We start from the raw sequence: 19,861 nt of genomic DNA on the forward strand, positions 1-19,861 counted from the left end.
GTATTTATTTTATTTTATTCTACACGCATAGTTAAACTACACTTTTGACAGTGTCTTTACAATACAACAGAGCTACATTAACTCTGGAAAATCTGTAGCGGGTGTGTCTCTTCAGGCAGGAACAAAGTAGAAAGTCAGCCTAGCAAAGCAAAGCAAACTGATGAAGAATAGGCTATGTTCCTTTAGGAACACATAAACTAACAGACGGAAAGTCCAGCTTGGTAGATACCTTCACACATGGTGTAAATGTGTCTCACATCAAAAACAGCAGTCCACCAGGAACATGACCTAAACAAAGCCAGCAGAGATCACTGTGTCAGGCAAACACATCAGAACACTCTGTCCAAGGGCATGATGGGGACCTCCACCCACACATCCCCCAGATTTGAAATTACAGTGGGCAGAGCTAAGACCAGTTGACTCTATAAAGAGTTGAACTAACACTGGTGGATCCACACTGTCAAATAACTCCAATACTGAAGTCTATTTTACTCAAAATGGAGTGAAATTACAAATCGGGAGTTAAAATTTGACCCAAAAATGTTTAACCATGAAATATCAACACTAAAGTTTTGCTGAGTACAACAGCTGTTTTGGGATGTGGTGTGAAATCATTCTCTCAGAATGTGCTACTGTGTAGTATTATATATGTATTTACATAAGTAAGAGTAAAAGTACTGATTCCAAATAGTACTCAAAGTACAGGCACCGAAAAAAACTACTGTTATAGCAATCTGAGTAAATGTAATCAGTTACCCTACACACCTGTTTCAGTGAGACCCATGTCATGAAGTTTCAGATCTGTTTGTAATTTGTTCCAGGCAAAGGGAGCACCAAATTAAAACCTCTTAGTTTTCAAGTCTAGTTCTTGCCCTTGGGACAGACAGTGAGAAAAGATCCTGAGAATGAAGAAAATAGGTTCCAGAGATCCTCTGACTGATGTAGGTTACAAAGTAGGAGGGAAGAAGACCAAGAATAGCCTTTTAGATATGCAAGTGTTTCAGTCTATGTGTTGACAGAGAAGACCATCAGACATGTTCATACAACAAACAGTGATGGGTGAGAGCTTTAAAGTTAGTAATGAACCTCAAAACTACATGATAAACAAACCCAGTTTGTGATGGAGGTTGGTGGAGCTGAGCAACGCGTTTCTACTTGTCATTTTTTTGTTGTTCTGATTGAAACCCCTTAATGGCAGAATTAACATACTGTAAGTTTAAATGTATTACTTTGTAAAACTCTTACAGTTTCTTTAGTAGAAGCTGTGCACACAGGCCCATTTTATTGTTATATTTATCTTTTCAAATGAGGTTGGTGTTTTGTTTCATGTAAGTTTGGCTTTATGACATTTAAGCATCATTTTGAGAGTGCTTAATATCAGCACTGCTTGATTCAGTTGCAGGCAGACTGATGAATATTGTCACAGCAGTGCTGATATTCACTCCAACAGCACAGCCTTGTGTGTGATATTTCTTTTAACAGACACACTAGCAGAAAAAAAGCTGCTGCAAGCAATATTCAATAAAATTATTTCCAATTCACTAAATCAGAACTAATTGTTGTTTATCACGTTTTCACTCATGTTAACTGTTAACCTTCTGAGGGATGCAACCCAATAAACATCGTCATATAGAGCCCTTTAAACAAATCAGGTCTGGGATCTTTTTTTTTAACAAGACTGACTGTACATTGTTCACTTAATCCCCAGACTTCTTTTGTTGGTGATGTTTGAGATATCCCAGAGCAGGCCTATTCAATTAGCGGCCCAGAACCAACCCCCAAGTGGCCCAGACTATGGACATGCCAGAGATGCAGAGGGTGGCCTGTTTTGCAAGTTTTCATAAATTCCCGCACTGCAGACCGTAAATGCAACACTCCGTGTAACCTAGCAACAGTCTACCTACAATGCACTGTGCTATTTTGAAGCATGGCTAATGTTGCTGACAGAAATAGTCCCAAAATACAGAGTATTAAACGTGTCCTTTTTAACTGTAGCTACAACTGTGCAAATTTAGTTTTTATGCACGTTGAGATATGATTAGCCAAAATTATTATTTACAGAATTTCATTTCATTTTTTCATTCTATTTATTTTATCTTTAATCAAGTGGGAAAAAAAACATTTCTACTACCTCAGGTTATATTCAAATACAGCTCTGTTGTGTTTTTATGCACTTCTTGATGCGTCCAAGTTCAAAATACCGTTCCATGATAAAAAATTCATTTTGTGTTTCTGTGAGCACAAAATAATCAAGAGACAATTTGATAGCATACCTTAAGTAAACACCAAAGACAAAAGAAATGGCTGTGGTGCTCATGACCCACATACATAGGTCTGTTTCAAAGCCTCTTGTTCAACAATTTGGATGCCCCATCTTTTTCTCTTCTTTTCTGAGCCAAAAGTGACCTCATTGGAAAGGTAGTTTGGATACAGATTGCTTCATCTCAATGCCAGTTGGCAGGATATCATGACAGCAACTTATCAATCACATCCAGATTACAGATTGTCAGTGTAATGCAGAATGTTATCAGTCCTGATACTCCTCATCTGCTGCCTGCATTATGGCAAAACATTGCTCTCTGTGTGTGCATATCTGATAGCATGTGGAGATCCTGCTGTGTGTTTGCACGCCATGCCTCTTGTGCTCCTCTACCTGCATTTTAAAACCACGCAGTGGGACAGCAAAATAAAGCTGCTGCATGTGTAAAGTGTTTGTACAATGTAGGGCTGGGTTACACTGGCACGCCAGATCTAAAAAAAACACTCAGAGACAGCGATTGGGAAAGGGCAGAGCCTTCGAAAAAAAAGTCGGAGGTGACCAAATGAACATTCTGTCTGACACATCTTTACGGGCCAATCAGAGCGACAAAACATGGACGTAGCTGCTACTGAGCAGCGCTCCTACCGCAGGAGTAAACTCCATATAGAACTGCATAATGCAAACCATGGCGACTGTAGACATGTCAGTACATGACTTTTGTGGTTTTTGAAAAGGAAACAACTCAATGCTGTTCGCCTGAAAGTACTGCCCCTTGTTGCTTATTGGTTTTGTCACTTTCTAACTGGGCTCAAACTGTTCAGACGGGAGCTTTGCAAGATATCCATCTGCTTTGCAAGGTTAGGGCTTTTTTCTCAATATTTTTCATCTGAATGACAATACTTGAATGTTTCACAATTTGTTTTTGTTTTTTTTCCTGCACAGAAATCAGGAGTCAGTTAAGGTCAAACTTATTCACAGCCAGCTGCACAACACTGGGATTTCCACTCAAATGTAGGGCTGGGCAATATCTTGAGATTTTAATCTATATCGATATATTTCTATACGAGATATGACACAGGACAATATTGTTATATCAATATAATTAGTTTTAAACTTAAACACAAGTCACCATTTCGCCTACTTCTCTTGACTCTGTGTTGCTCTTTGTCCTTCCCTGCCTCCCTTGCCCTCTGAAACTTCACGAAACTCAAAAGCCCAGCGGGCCCCCCCCCCCACCCAAAGACCTCACAAAACTCAAGGACCCACCCCCTCCCCCTCTCACCAGAACAACACAGACAACATGGAGACCGCTAACAAAATGAGTGTAGTCGAAGAGTTAGTCGGTAAGAAGAAAAATAGTGGCTCTATCATTTCGAACTGGTTTTGTTTTAAGACATCAGACGATCAGCAAATTAATGTTTTTTGTAGAGTGTCGAAAACAAGTCGCAACTAAAGACTCGGGCACGAAGAATCTCTATCATCATTTGCAGCAGCGGCAAAGGCTGCAGTATGAAGAGTGTGGACCAACTTGTGAACCAAAGGCAGGAAGAGGCATAAAGTGTAATGATATACGGATTTATATGTGATTTAATACACTCGAACACATGTTGGTAGCTCGTTTGGCGTCTGTGTACCCATAGCAACACGTTGTACTCTGTGCTGATTTATTCGTATTGTATAAAGAATGACATGCTGGATAGCTCACTGCCTCACTAGCTGCTCACAATGCTCCTGTGCAAAAGCAGAAACCCTAAGACAGCATAAATTAGGTGTTTTTTTTTTTTTTAATTATTGTTTATTTGGAAAAAAGACCGACAGAAGGAGATGAATTTCCGGTTTCGTCTTCTTCTATGGCGTCTTTTCTTTCTGGTCACTGTTTGTTTGTGACAACAGCGCCCCTAACGGCCAGAGTTTGTAGTTGTTAAGACGGTTTGGTCCGTTTGAGCCAAGAGCAATGTGAATGCAAGCCAAACCAAAGGAAAATGAAACAATGTTGCAATGAACATTGAAAGAAAAGGTAAAAAGTAGAGAGATATCAGAAAAGCTGTGGCGTATCATATTGCTAAAGACATGGTACCAGAGTTTTTAGTTGTAGTGGGAACACTGTAACCTGCCATAGAGCATCCTTGAAACCTGATTCTGCTGACAGAATCTGTGAGGTGTTGAGCAGCGGGGCCTGGCCTGCCTAAGTTTTTGTTCTCACATATTTCCTGTTTTGTGAGCGTAACACAGAGAGGCATATTTGTTACATTGCCCATGTCAGTTACTTTGTTTATTAAAACAAAATATTTGAATGTTCAGGACTCAGGGGCTGTTCACAAGAGAAAGCACTTTTAATAGAAAGAACTACCAATCTCAGAGAAAAGCTACTTTGTCAGATGTAGTAAATGTTACTTGTGTTTTGTATTATCTCTTTTTACATCTTGCTTATTTGCACAGCTATATGTATTTTGTTTTGCACAGAAGAAATTTACTTTATATAACTACTTATTACTTTTCTTACTTAACTTATTACTTTAATAATTTACTTTATTTCTTGATTTAATCTATTTAATTCTTTATTCATTTATATACAGGTAGTTTCTTTTCATGTAATTAATGTACATGTCAACCTACGCAACTGGTTTAATAAAAGACAGTATTCAGTTCATGTGGATTTGACTTAAAACTGAATCTGTTTTTATTTCTTCTTCACTGACAAATATATCGAGATATATATTGAATATTGAGATATGGCTAAAATATATCGAGATATACATTTTGGTCCATATCGCCAAGCCCCACTCAAACGTACCAAATAATCCAAACTAACTGTAAGACATTCAGCAAAAGAGAATGCAGATTCACTACTATCATTGTGGGTGTCAGGTTAAGCAGTAGGTAGTGAGGGTTCAACACAACATTTGGTCCAGAAACTTTATCATGGAAGTGACTGAAGAGAAAAAAAAAAACAAAGGAAGATTTTATTAGTGGAACTTATAAAAGTAAAGTTTTTTAAACTTTTTCCAAGCCCATCTGATCTCAGAATAGTTGAAGTAGTCTGTTATTTTACAATCTTTTCACTGAGGATTAGGCCTCGCATTTTTTTGCTTTTTCAATTTAATTTAATTTTTTTATTTTTGTCATTTGCCAGTTGAACAAAAATACAACCAGACCCCTGTGTACCACAAACCAAGAGGCAAATACCACTTTATTTTATATTTTTTCTGCTAAGCACTGGCCCAGCAGGGACAGGAACCCATTGGTTGTTTTGTTTATAATGACAGTTAAGTAGGCCAATCATGTCTCCCGAAGGCCTGTATGCATCCGTGCCCTCCCTGAAAATGCCAGGGCCAGATTTCTTCCCAGTCCAGCCCTGGTAGAGTCTGAAGTAAGAAAAAATAGACCAAAACTTAAGATAGCAGCAAAGAAACCAATGACAGTGTATCTGCGGTATCCTGGTCTCATGTGAAACTGTTGGAAGAATGTCACAACTTTTCTTACTGACAGAGAGACATACTGAGATTCAGTGATACTATACAAAAGACCTGTTTAAACATATACTCTGAAACAAGAGTGTTTCCCCTCCTGCTCCTTTTAAAAGTCCTGACATTATTTACACTGCCAACACTTCTCTCTCCTGAACAGCATTTCAAACATTTATCTGAGGTCAACCATGCATTTCATCATCTCCACACGCTGTGGATTGTTCTAGTAACTTATTATCAGATTCAAATTTAAAAAGTCACAAAAGTTCCTCAAAGCCTAGTTTGGTTGGTCCTAAAAATAGATTTCAAGGCGGAGCTGCAAATCTCTATTTCGGAGTTACCTATAAAAGCTAGAGACAGTTCACCTGGTGTTGCGTTACACTGCTCAGCCTGTATGGTTTGCTCAACACAATTGCTTGTTTAATGTTCACTATATTTCAGAAGGTACATATATCTATATATCTATCTATATATATAGATAGATAGATATATGTCTAAAATACTTAAAGGACATAAGGAATTTACTGTAGTAGTTAAGCACATTTTTAGAATGAGGTATCCCCAGTCAATGGAGGAATCCAGAAACAGACCATTTTCTCCACCCTCTTGCGTCATCACATGGGGTGAGCCTGTTCTATAAACTTCCTGAGTGGGAGGAGATTCAAGCAGAGAGAGAAGAGAGAGGAGAGACAGGTGTACAGCAGAGGAATGAAGACATTTATCATAAACAAAGACACAAACTCTACTGCATGCGTGCCTGTGGGACGCAGATTCTGCAGCGCCTGGCTGTTCTAGGTAACTGCTGTCAGATATTCATTGGCTTTTTGTGATTTCTAAAACTACTGTTATTTTTATACAACTAATCACTGAGGAAAATCCTGCACTATTAAGTCTAATACTGCAGCAAATATAACATGATACTACGTATGACTTGTGTGGTGTTTCTTATATTGTGTCTCTTTATGGTGTAGGCTTTGTTGTGGGTCTCTGTTTTGTTTCTATGTACTATTTTGTGTCTATTTGTAGTTATCCAGGGTCTCTTTGTGCTTTTTTCTTCACAAATTTTTATTATGTTGCTTTTTTGGTTGAATTAAATCTTAAGAGACTTAAAAACTCACATCTCTAGTGTTCAGCCTTTACTTCATTAGCTATAGCTGCTCAACTGCTCAGTAATGCAAATATCAAATAAACCAATCAAGTGGACCCAGTGTGTTTAAGCATGTAGACATGGTCAAGATGATCTGCTATGGTCTGAGGATTTCACAAACTGCTGGTTCAAAAAAGAGAAAATATCCAGTGAGCAACCATGGCATGTTCAAAGTCCCTAAATCACCTTTCTCCTTCATTCTGGTGTCTGGTTACCATGTCTACAAGTTAAAATTCATGGGCTACATCCACGTGGTTAGTTTATTTAAGGTTTGCTTCAATCAGCAATTAAACAGCTGTACCTAATGAAGTGGTCAGAGAGTGGGAGTTGTAAATCTTTGTTTCATTTTAGTGCTCTTTTCATTCATTTGCATCTTTTGGTGGTCACTTTTGTGTCTCTGTTGATGTTGTGGGTCTTCTATGGTTACAAAAGCCAAACTTAACATGAAACTGTTGGTCTTTTTACATCCTGGCAGAATAACACTGAAATTGTATTCACCAATACAAAACACTTTTTTGTCAAGTTTGACTGAAATAAAAGGCAACCAGTGATTGGTCTTAAAACATGATAACTGTCACCTGAAGAGTTTATCTGTTTTCCTCCCTTGTTTTCCTCTTACATAGTGGTGTGCCATGGATTGTCAGTGGGAAAGACAGTCCCACAGTACGTCCTGGTCCAGAGACTGATGTCCTGGTACAAAGCCCAGGAGTTCTGTCAGAGGCATTACATTGACCTGGCTGTCCTGAGCACAGAGGAACAATACTTTACTCTATGTAATGCCACCGCTGCAAACAAAGCCAGCTTTTGGCTTGGTCTGCTGCGCCAGAACTCCTCCAGTGCTTGGAAATGGGTGGATCAAGAAGATCTGGCCTATGAGAACTGGTATAGGAAAAACCATCAAAGCTGTGCGAGTTTGGAGGCCATGCTGGACACAGATAAGAAGCTGCTGGCTCGCTACTGTGAAGAGTTACACATGTTCATCTGTCAGGGTGAGTGAGATTTTTTAATTTGATAATCAAGAAACTGGTAAAAGCAGTAACTTCCATTTGGTTTTAGTAGTTTTTTTCACTCAATACAGTCTTGTAGCACTCCCTTGTGCTTGGTATATATCTCAAATATTCTAGTTGAATGCCAATACTTGATATACATTACATGTTTTACTGTTGGGACAAAAGCAAATTTAGTTTCTAAGTGACACCCATATGGGCCAAATGCCAAACTTCATACAGGTGCTTTAAACAGCTGAGGTCCACTGATAAAATATAGAGTGCCAGTGGCCAAGCAGGACTTCCAGATAACAATGACCTTCTTAACTGACCTCTGTTGCGCAAGGTGAGTAGGAACAGTGCCATAAATAGTGCCGTTGATAGTCTGACTTCATCTCTTAGTAGTTTATTCAGTCATAGTTTCATAATTTCTGAGTCAAATACACCGTATTACCAAAAGTATTCACTCACCCATCCAAATAATTGAAATCAGGTGTTCCAATCTGTCACATTTAAGTTAAAAAATGAATCATCACACCAGTGAATAAAATCATCCACCACTGGTCCAGGAGCTGTATCCTCCCCCTGTAACAGACTCACTACAACTGTGTCATTTGACTTGGAGAGCACAAAATAATAATAATAAGAAGAAGAAGATGAAGAAAAACAACAGCATAGCTTTATTTATACAGTACCTTTGAGTACAAAGCAAGAACCTAGACACAAAAATATCAACAGAATTACTAAAAATTACATCAGAAGAACCCAACAGTACATTAAACAACCAACACTCACTAAAACAACATAAGGACCCGACAGCTGAAGAAGACAAAAACAAAACCTCAAACAATGTATTAATCCAACATAGACAGAACCCAAGCAATACAAGAACCCAAAAACATGAACTTAGACCTAATGTACCAGCAGTACAAGATAATGTAAGAGAGGTAAATGCTGAAAATAAATAAATAAATAAATGAAACAAAATAAAATAATTAAAGCACTTAAAGCATTAAAGGGCGATTTAAGTGGTAAAAATTGTGTTTAAAAAAGATATTAAGGAATTTTTGAGCATACTGATCAATAAGTTCATTAGGAACTAATTGATGAATTAGAATTCATTCTATTTTAAACCTCATCTAAAAAAGTTTGATTTCAAAATGTGTTTGTGTGGAGTTATGTGGTTGCTTATACTATATGTTGTGTGTACTTTTGGGTGTTTGTGCGCACATAGTTGCTTGTGTGTTGTTGTGTGTGCTTGTAGTTATGTGCGTTCGTGTGGAGCGTGTGTATGAGATGACCTGCTTTCTCCCAGGTCTGTTCTTCAACATATCTCCATGTTGGCATGTCCAGCTGCACAGACCTCTTGTTCAGTGCTTGAGGCTCTTCCATCAGGCACAGTACCTGACATTTGGCATACCAGCTGACATCTTTACATGGTCCAGGCCAGAAGAATTTGTTGACACCATTTCGATGCATGCAGTTTACTTGGATGTTGTTTTCTTCAGCAGCCATTATGATCCCAGAATAGGGGTGATCATTATACCTCACCACACACCACCTCCCCACATAGTCACTGGTAATAGCCTCTGGCTGCCACAGGGGTTCAGTGGCAGGGGCATCTGGAGCCAAAATGTCTTGCAGAGTTGCTTCTTTGAGCTCAAAGCATGGGCAATCCATTACACCTTTCTGCTTTGACAGAGACAGGTTATATCACTGAACTTAATGTTTTTCAGGTGATGTGCTCACGATCTGATGGATTTTCATTGTACCTTTAATAGCTGTCACAGGAGGTACCTGTGAATAGAAATAAATCATAGCTCAAATTATACAGGTTCTCCATAAAATCATGTTTTATCATCGTGACTCAATGTTGTTTACTGGCTATAATTATGCTTCTGTTTTAGGTAAGTAATGCGGCTATTTTAGGGGAACATAAGGCTTTATCTCATTCTATCGTAACCTCTGCCATTTTGTCCACACTCCGTTCAGGTACATAGAATAGGTGAACCGAAGTCTCTTGAATGTATTACTTTTGGAAGAGCACCTCTGCATTCGGGGTGTCTTCTCCTTGGCGAGCAAGTCTGTCTGCCAATCGCTTCAAGGCCCCACCAACTCCAGCTGCAGCCCCTTTTCCGTGACTGGCCTCAAAATAGTTCCAAGAGATATCAAAGCCCCTTTTGAATGGCTCAGTGCACAGCAGCAACAAGTTCCCTTTTTGTTTATACTGGGTTGCTGGCCCATCGCTGAATAAGTGCAGCCGCTGTACTTGGGGGAACTTCTCCTTTACCATCTCAAAAACTGGGTCCAGATGGGCCCAAATGGCTGGTGGGTCATGCCTCTGAGAAGGGGAGATGGAACAAAAGCTCAAAGGAGGCATTGATGAGGTATACAGCACACAAGTGTAGAGTGTTGTTTGTTGATGGGATCCTCCAAAGTGGACAGACTGGACCTCATTTGTATACTTTCAGACATAGTTTTCACTAAAGTCAACATGAATGTGGCATTCATTGTCCGTGAGTTTCTCTCTCAGCTCCCTGTATGCTTTGAATTACCACCTTATGTTGAAAAGGTGTTGACGAAACTTTCCCATTCGAATTTGGAACTGTTCTGCTTCGTCCTCTGTCAGCGTGATCTCTTTTTTGACTGTCACAATGGACTTTTTTCATCATTGGTGACTTCAGTAGACCACTGAGTGAGAGCAATGGGGTTAGATGTTGTGGGTGTTGCCACTGCAAAAGCAGATAGATTACACTCTTTGCAAACCCCATAAGCACTGTCCTTCAAATGTGGATCACAGGCAATGGTATCTGCCATCTCCTCAACATCTTTAGTGGAAAGAATCCCACTACTGAAAAGGCTTGTGGACATGAACTGTAGGTTCTCATGTGTCTTGCACTGACAGGTTTCCCTGCCAGATTCAGGTGGCGCTACAACCCAAAATGGCCTTTGGCTGCAGAAAAAGGAGTATGACACCTTGAGTGTACTTTCAGAAACAAAGTTCCTGAAGATGTTTTTGATGGTGTCTGTCAGCAGTCTCTGTTGCATTTTCTTTTTCTGAAGAGTGATGGTTTGCCTTTTGTCAGCTGTCATTCTACTTACATCATCTCTCAGGTTGTAGGCTACTGCATGTCTTTTAGTCTGTATATTTTCTGTGTCATCCTCTGATAGCTGCAGAAGTTTCCTTGCAGCTGTGCTCTTTTTTTAGAGAAGCCCATGGTTTCCCATGCTAACCTCTGAAGCCTGTATTTCTTAGTTATATTGCCCATGGTGGCTCTAGCAAGCACCTGCTTTTCTTTTTGTTTTCTTGCACTGTGGTATTTCTGTCTTCAACCACAGATACATGAAGCAGTAGTTGTCTGCATGAGTTGGGATGATTAGGATGTTTTAATAGCAGGGCAGCTTTGAGTAGTTTGATAGTGTTTTCCTTTGATACCGTTAACCTTGTTTCCTTTGCCTAAAACACAAAAACACTCATTTTACCTGCATTTTAAAAACACAGTAGCAGTATACAACTAACCTGCGTTCAACATTCAAACATTCATACACCTAATGCGACCCTTTCCTTTATTCTAATCTTAGCCTCAACTTGATATTTGTTATTCATCCCATCACTGATATCGATGAAAACACTACACTTTTACACTTCTGACCTTGAGGGTTGCAGAGATGTAGGTGGGGACTCCACAGCTGCCCTGGTCTTTTCGTTGAGTTTTTCTCTTCCTTAGTCACTACGTCTTCCTCTGTGCTCTCTGTTCTTGCTCAGTGAGGTTGACAATTCTTTTATTTTTTTTCCTGTCTCTCTCCTGTCTCCTGTCTCTCAGATTTTCCACCCTGTTAGTTTCAGGTTCCACCCTGTTAGGATTACATACCTAACGGTGGAAAATGTTACACCAAATTAGCAATTGCTATGACAGAGAGCAGAGTTATGCTAGTTAGCTTTGCACAGATAAACAGTATTTTAATACAAATATTGACTTTATAATAAAAAAAAAAGTGGTTTACTTCCATCATAATTGAGCCTAACAGTGGAAGTTTAAGAGTAGTACAGACAGATTAACAGCATAAAACTTCTGATAAAAGAAGACAGAAAGTTGCTTCTCACCTTCTTTTCTTCTCCAAAGTCCCTCTGAAAAATAAGCCATTAAGTTAGTAAAGTTGCATATTTTCTGTATGGGACAGAAAAAAGTGGGGACAATCATGATTTGGTGCAGCATAGGGCATATAGACCTAGTGTACCCTAATGTCAAGTCTAAACCATGGTAAAGCCACTGAAAACAGTCTGTCTTTGACTTATTCATTTTTCACTCTTACGCTCAGGTCCAGATGTTCTATGGCCAGTGATGGAGGACTCAGTGGGCTCAGATCAAGTGAGTCTCAGCTGGAATGTCTCTGCTTTCATGCAGACGGCACCACACAGTTACAATGTGACGATATGCACGATATGCACCAATACATGCACCACGCTCATCTACGACTACACTCCTGGTTCTGGTTCAATGACCATAAAAATCACCAACTTAACTTCAACTACGGAGTTCTTCATTGAGATTTCTGCTTTTGTTGTTCGGACCAACAATACTACTGGTGAAGAAGTGACCCTTCAAAGTAAATCTACAGCTTTATACATTAAAACAGGTAGGAGGGACTGAAATCTACTTCATGTACTTTGATTTTCATGACAATTGTATTTTTTTATATTTGTTTTTCTTTTTCCAGTTGACCGTCATTTACAGTTCAACACAGTCTTTATCATTTTGAAGCTGTTAAAGCTGGTTTCGCTGGTTCCTTCACTGTGGATTCTATATCGTGTCCTGAGAAAATGTAAGGCCTTTTTAGAGTAAAATAATCATACTCTATATCCCCCTTCATGTCCCTCATGGTTTACTCCTTTTTCTTCCACAGACAATTTCAAGGAATCAGCTCACAGTTTCTCAACGGATCAGCAGCTCTCAGCTGTGGAGACACAAGTGGATCTTATCCCAGAGAAGACCAGAGGAATCAGATTCAAATGAAAAAAGAAAAGCGCTAGATCAGGATTTACTAGTCATAGTTTATAATAACCAAGAGCCAAGTGCTCAGGTGTCATGTGAGGCCAAAGTGAATTTAACTGAATGTTTTGTCTCCTGAGTAATGCGGCTTAATTTCTTTAAGTTAGACCTAAACCATTACTTTTTCTGTTCTCAATGAACCAAGTAGTTTTGGTATCTAAACTCCATAGTGTTTATTTCTTCCTCATATGGGCAAATAATGATGGGGCCTGATATTGACCAACATGTGTCAAAGTCATTGGCAGACATAAGAAGAAGCTTATGTTGTTTATTACCTGCATACGTTACTCACACTTGCTGCTCTTCTCTTATCAGTCTGACTGATTAGGGTTTGTTTTTTGATATATATTTCTTTAATTTATTAGATGTGAGCAAGTTTTAATGCAGATATGGAGGTTCACATCTCAGCTGCATCTTTTGAGGGTCACTTAATGCCAAGAGGCAGTCCCAAAAGGAGAATTTAGTATGGATTTTTACATTTCTATGCTCATGGACATTTTGCACTTAAAATAAGGGATTACCTTTATGAAATTCACAGAACAGACATTGAAAAAACTATGGACTACAATTGTTGCCAAACAAATTAAGAGAAACACTGATTGACATGTCAAATAGTGAGATTTGTAAGGTTAGGTCAGAGATGTACTTGCTGTTACACCTTGTTTGTGATGCTACTGGTAAAAACAGACACATTCTTAAGGCATTTATCAGAAATATTCGCTCATTTCACCGCACCGTCTTCATGACAGTAATTAAAGCATTTGGCGGTCATCATGCCTTCATGTATGAGTAGTTAACACCAAGTATATCTCTTAGACAATCAGAAGAGTACATGTAGCCATTAGAGTATTTCCAGGAATTTTTAAGATAAATACTGTTTATCAAGATTCTGTTTCTGTACAGCGCACAGCTTAGAGATTTTGATCACTTGGTGCTTTTATACTGCCCATTAGAGGCAGGATATCAACGCCCCTGCTAAGCCTCGTCTACAATGTGTAACGCATTTTGGTGGAATAATGAGGCAAAGTTGTTCTGCTTCTGATCCATCATTGGAGGTAGTGACAGAGGTGTAATAGGGAAAAGTCTAACACATACGTAAGACTACATTTTAAGTATAAAAAAGTTTAAAATCACATTTGATAGTGAAGTGTAGGGAAAGAAATCCTTGTGTTACATGCTTCTACTTTTGGAGTTAGTTCTGATGTGCACAAAGATGATGAGCTGCTCTGAAGTGGGTAAATGTTAAGTGAAAGTAAGGGAGCATTTCTGTGTCATTTTATTAGCTTTATCAAATTTTGACAAAAGTGGCAGTCTACAAGACTAATAGTCTCATTTCTGAAGTAATAATAGTGCCATATCATCAGCCATTATAAGCTCATGTGGAGCAGGGATGGTCATTTCAAAAAAAGTTGGGATTCAGAGTCACTGGCAATTCAAAATGAATAATCAGCAAATGAAGTTGATAATACACCTAGAACAAAGGTAAGGAAATTTGTTTTTAGTATTATTTCTTTATTGTTGCAATGCTTCTTGGCAATAAAATCTTATACCATTGGAAAGCTTGTTTACTCCCTTATAAATGGTACCACATTTGTAAGGATCATGCATTTGTGGGATGAGCAGCAGAGCTGAGTATGTGGGTTGTGCCCCTAAAAAAAAAAAAAGCCAAATCTTCTCTGTCAATGCTAAACAGCTTATTTTGCCATTGACTGTTTTTGGTGGATTGGATGATCAAAGTCTGGAGAAACAAGACATACTGGTAATTTACCAATTCATAAATTTTTCGTGTTGGTCACTCTGGCATGAAGAGTATGCCCAGCTGTTCCCCCAGTGTTCAGTGGGGTTGGGGTCAGGACTTCCGGCAGCCCTGTGAGACCGGAGGTTGGCTGTGTGCAGTCTGTTCTGGATTGTCTGGGCAGAGAGCCATTGGCCATGTTGTCCTGCAAACCTTGACTGCAAATCTGTAGAAGACAGCCCACAGTTCTTATGCGTTGTCAGGGTGAGATAAGGGTCTTAGGGGTGTCGTCTTCTTGGGACGTCCACATTGCAGTCTGTCTCTGACATCCCCCTTTGAAGTCTGAATTACTCCAATCTCCAAACTTGGCCTTCAGTTGGGAGACAGTACTAGGGCTTACTCCAAACGATGCTGCAACCTGGTTTTGTGGAACACCAGCTTGAAGTTGCCCTTTCACTCAGACCCTATCCAGATCAGTGAAACATGGTGTGTCAATTCTTGGAACGGGCATCTGCTGATCACTGCAGCAGGGCTTGTTCACAGGTGGTCAGCACCTGGGGGTACCAGAAGCTCAATACAAGAGTCAATAGAAACAGCAAAATAAGCTGTTTGGCATTGGCAGAGAAGATTTGGCAAATTTTTCATGGGCACAACCCAAATACTCAGCTCTGCTGTCATCCCACAAATGCATGATCCTTACAAATGTGGCGCCATTTAAAAGAGAATAAGATTTATTGCCAAGAAGCATTGTTACAATAAAGAAATGATCTACCAAACACAGATGTCCTTACTATTTGTGTTAGGTTTAGTTTAGATATGTAATAAAAGGTAATATTACACATGTTTAAAAGACAAATGACCATCAAGCCCCATCCCGAAGAAAAGGTGCAAATGATCAAAAGTGGACATCTGCTTGATTCTTGTGTAAAAAGCTTACTGAAAATTTTAAAATATAGTAGGAGCTGTCTTTTTCTGGCTGTTTTACACAAAAATTATTGTGCTGTTGTGCAGGCACACTAGCCATTCTGAGAAAGAATGGCCCTCCTGCTGACAAAAAAAACTACCCAGATAGTGTTTACTACAGTTTTCTTTTCATCTTTTTTTACATAAAGCCTGAGAAGGGGATCTAAATATCTTAATTCTATTATTTCACAAGGCACAAGATCAATGTGTGACATGTTCTGGACTCATCTAAAGAAATGATCTAAACCCTGTATTTTAAAAAAAATTAAAATATTGAAAAATAAAATGTTAATGGAAGAAATTATCAACAGTATTTTGGCATATTTTTCACATTTATGCTAGGGTTTTAATTTTGCTCTACTCAGTATTTTTAAGGTCTACTGACTACATCAAATTAAATTTTTGGTTTTATTTTTTGTCAGAGTTAGTGTCATACAGATAAATAAACAAAGATAGTAACAAGCATGTTTACAAGTGGCCCTTGCCAGCAGGCCTTTGGTGGTTTTACATTTACGCCTACTGATGGGCCTCAGTCCACTGCTTAGCACTGGCAGTGCTCACCTCCGTTTCAGAGATTACAAAAGTTAACTTCTGCTTTTCTCGGTTGTATTTTAAATGTTTTTCAGCCCTGCATTCTTCATGATTTCTTTTTTCATGGAATTATTACAAGGAAAAGATGAAAAAAATGTAAAGGAAACTTTTTCTGACATAGGCAGCAGCTGAAGATCTGGAAGTTTTACCCTTGAAATTACCATCATTTCACAAGTCCCACCCCTTCTTGATTCTGATTGGACAGTGAGGGAGATGTGACGATAGCAAGTGCAGCACTGCTCCAAAAGCTGAACCTTTTTTTTTTAATCTGTGAGCACAGAGATAAAAACTGCTGATGCAGGGTGAGTTTTTTTCTGTTCAGGGCACTGAGCTCTGAAAACACACTACTCTGGCGTTGTATTGAAAATGGCTGCTGCCAGGACTTAAAGCAACAGCTGTGGGCACAGGCCCTAACAGTGCTAAAGCAGACTCGGGCTTTGCATTTCATTAATTTTCAGTATTCTCATTTCAAAAGAATTATGTCTTAGATTTGAAAAAATTTCAAAGCCCTAAAATGAGGATTCAGGCAGTGAAAATGTCTCACACTAACAAAGTGATTTGGTCAATAGAGCTATTGTCCTCATGTTTTCTGGACCTTAGTGTGAAATTGTTAAGATCTGTGGTGCCTTCAAAACATATAAATTGATGTATTACTCTACAGCAGAACTATACTATGAAAAACTTGCTTTCTTTGATGGCTGTTGTGACCTAGACTTGTATGAATAAAAAATGCATCCAAAAAAAATTTTGTTCATTTTTTGAAGGTTAGTTAAGAAGACTGATAGATTTTTTATGAACTATGTGAATCCAAAACTAGGTTGCACCCCAGCTTAGCAAAAAGGAAAGCTTTTCTGGTCTTTTACGAGTAACTAAACCATGTGGTGGCGGTGGGTTTGCTGGGCAAGACAGTGTGGCATTCCCGGTATCTGAGGAAAGTCAGAGGATGGCCATGAGGAGGCCAGAGGACCAAGGATGACGTGGCAAAGTGTCGAACCTGATCTGACCTGAAACCCCAGAGTTTCAGCTGAGGTGCATCTGCTATGGAATTTCATAAAGGAGGGGGGTACTGCACTACATGAGCTGTCCATTTTTTTTTTTTTTTGCCACGTTTTGCCCATTTTTGATTTAATTTTTGACACTTTTGCACAGTTTCTGTCTTTGTCACCTATTGTTGGCATTTCTAACCAATTTCAGCCACTTTTTTTTTAACAATTTTTAGATCTTTGACCCATTTTTGTCACTTTTGAGACATTTTTGCCCATTTTGCCACTTCAGTTTTGCAACTTTTAAGCTTTTTTGCTACCTCTTAACCCCTTTTTAACACTTCAGCATTTTTTTCACCCATTTTTCAATTTTTGCCTCTGCAACCCATTAATACCACTTTTAACCATTTTTTTTTTGCCAATTTTTTTTATACCTGTTACATTTTTTAAACTTTTTAACAGCTTTTCACAATTTCCCCACCCATTTTTAACCCTTTCTGCCATTCTTGACCCATTTTTGTTTCTTTCAACCCATTTCTTGCTACATTTTACTTATTTTTGCCACTCTGTAACCACTTTTAGTGCCAAATTTGCCCCTTTAATCAACTTTTCTCAAGTTTCACCCTTTTCACTATTTTTGCAGTCAATTATTTCCCTCAAAGTTACACTATATTGCAAAAGTATTCACTCACCCATCCAAATAATTGAAATCAGGTGTTCCAATCTCTTCCATGGCCACAGGTGTATAAAATCAAGCACCTAGGCATGCAGACTGTTTCTACAAACATTTGTGAAAGAATGGGTCATTCTCAGGAGCTCAGTGAATTCCAGCCTGGTACTGTGATAGGATGCTGAGGTGCATGGCGCAGAGGTCACCAACTTTCTGCAGAGTCAATCGCTACAGACCTCCAAACTTCATGTGACCTTCAGATTAGCTCAAGAACAGTGCGTAGAGAGCTTCATGGAATGGGTTTCCATGGCTGAGCAGCTACATCCAAGCCATACATCACCAAGTGCAATGCAAAGCGTCGGATGCAGTGATGCAAAGCATGCCATCACTGGACTCTAGAGCAGTGGAGAGGCGTTCTCTGGAGTGACAAATCACACTTCTACATCTGGCAATCTGATGGACCAGTCTGGGTTTGGCAGTTGCTAGGAGAACAGTACTTGTCTGACTGCATTGTGGCAAGTGTAAAGTTTGGTGGAGGGGGGATTATGGTGTGGGGTTGTTTTTCAGGAGCTGGGCTTGGCCCCTTAGTTCCAGTGAAAAGAACTCTGAATGCTTCAGCATACCAAGAGGTTTTGGACAATTCCATGCTCCCAACTTTGTGGGAACATTTTGGGGATGGCCCCTTCCTGTTCCAACATGACTGTGCACCAGTGCACAAAGCAAGGTCCATAAAGACATGGATGAGAGAGTTTGGTGTGGATGAATCCCTTTGGGATGAATTAGAGCAGAGCCTGAGAGTCAGGCCTTCCCGTCCAACATCAGTGTCTGGAAAAATGGTCAAAAATTCCCATAAATACACTCCTAAACCTTGTGGAAAGCCTTCCCAGAAGAGTTGAAGCTGTTACAGCTGCAAAGCGTGGAGCGATGTCATATTAAATTCTATGGGATATCACTTAAGTTCATATGCAAGTCAAGGCAAGTGAGCCAATACTTTTGGCAATATAGTGTATTTCAGTTCTTTCTACTTTATTCTCTTGCTACTTGAAGTTTGTGCGCATCATGACTTAGCTATGAAGTCTGACATTACTTTTCATATGTGCCCTATCTGCACTGTAAACATTACCGAAAAAGATATTTCTCTTTTGGGAAAAGGGGTTTACATTTTGGGAAAGACTATATTATACTTCAACATAAATAAATAAATAAAATGTGATTTTTGTTTCTATGATAAGAGTGGTTGTTATTCAGGTTAAATTCAAAGTATGGTTATCATGGATTAAATTTCCAGTGGACCATGATGTGCTGACCTCCACTGACCCCCAGTGTGCATAGGCCCTAGAAAGATTTATCCCTCTTATGGGAGGCCTTGATCCAGGGGGTACCCCATCTTTGATGATGACAGCTGGGATTGGTTACAGCCCCCTGCGACAACAAATGTGATAAGCAGTATAGATAATGGGCGGTTGAATGGATGGATAAACCAGGCTACGCTAATAAGGTTTTAATGCCTGATGTATTTGCAAGTTTCTGCACACCAGACACTTGTAAATCCAATGGATAAAGTTCAAGGAAAACCAGTTGACTCTGAGTTGTGTTTTGGTCTAAGTGAATGGTGCTCAAATGCAGCATCTTCTTTAACTCGTCTTTTATACCTTTTACCGAATAACATTTTTGATAGTGACATCAACATCTTCAGAAAAGTAGGAGATTATCGAAAGTTTTCACTGTTGCCTGAAACATAACGCTAAAGCATCCCATTCATTCAGCTTAACTCAATTTATTTTTCCTGATCATTGAATCAGATGTAATAGTTGCTATGTTTCCTCTGACTGGTGATATGACGTTATATCAAACACTCATATATGGAGCGGATAGGGATGGTAGCTCATTTCTCAGCCCACCCACAGTGATATGTCTCTACGCTGATGATGTTAACTGTTTCGCGTAAAGAAAAGCCCCCACCACACAGCCTCAAATGGTGAATGACAGGAATTGAAACCACTCCTGC

The sequence above is a fragment of the Cheilinus undulatus genome, linkage group 5, assembly GCF_018320785.1.
Source record: "Cheilinus undulatus linkage group 5, ASM1832078v1, whole genome shotgun sequence".
Lineage (NCBI taxonomy): Eukaryota > Metazoa > Chordata > Actinopteri > Labriformes > Labridae > Cheilinus > Cheilinus undulatus.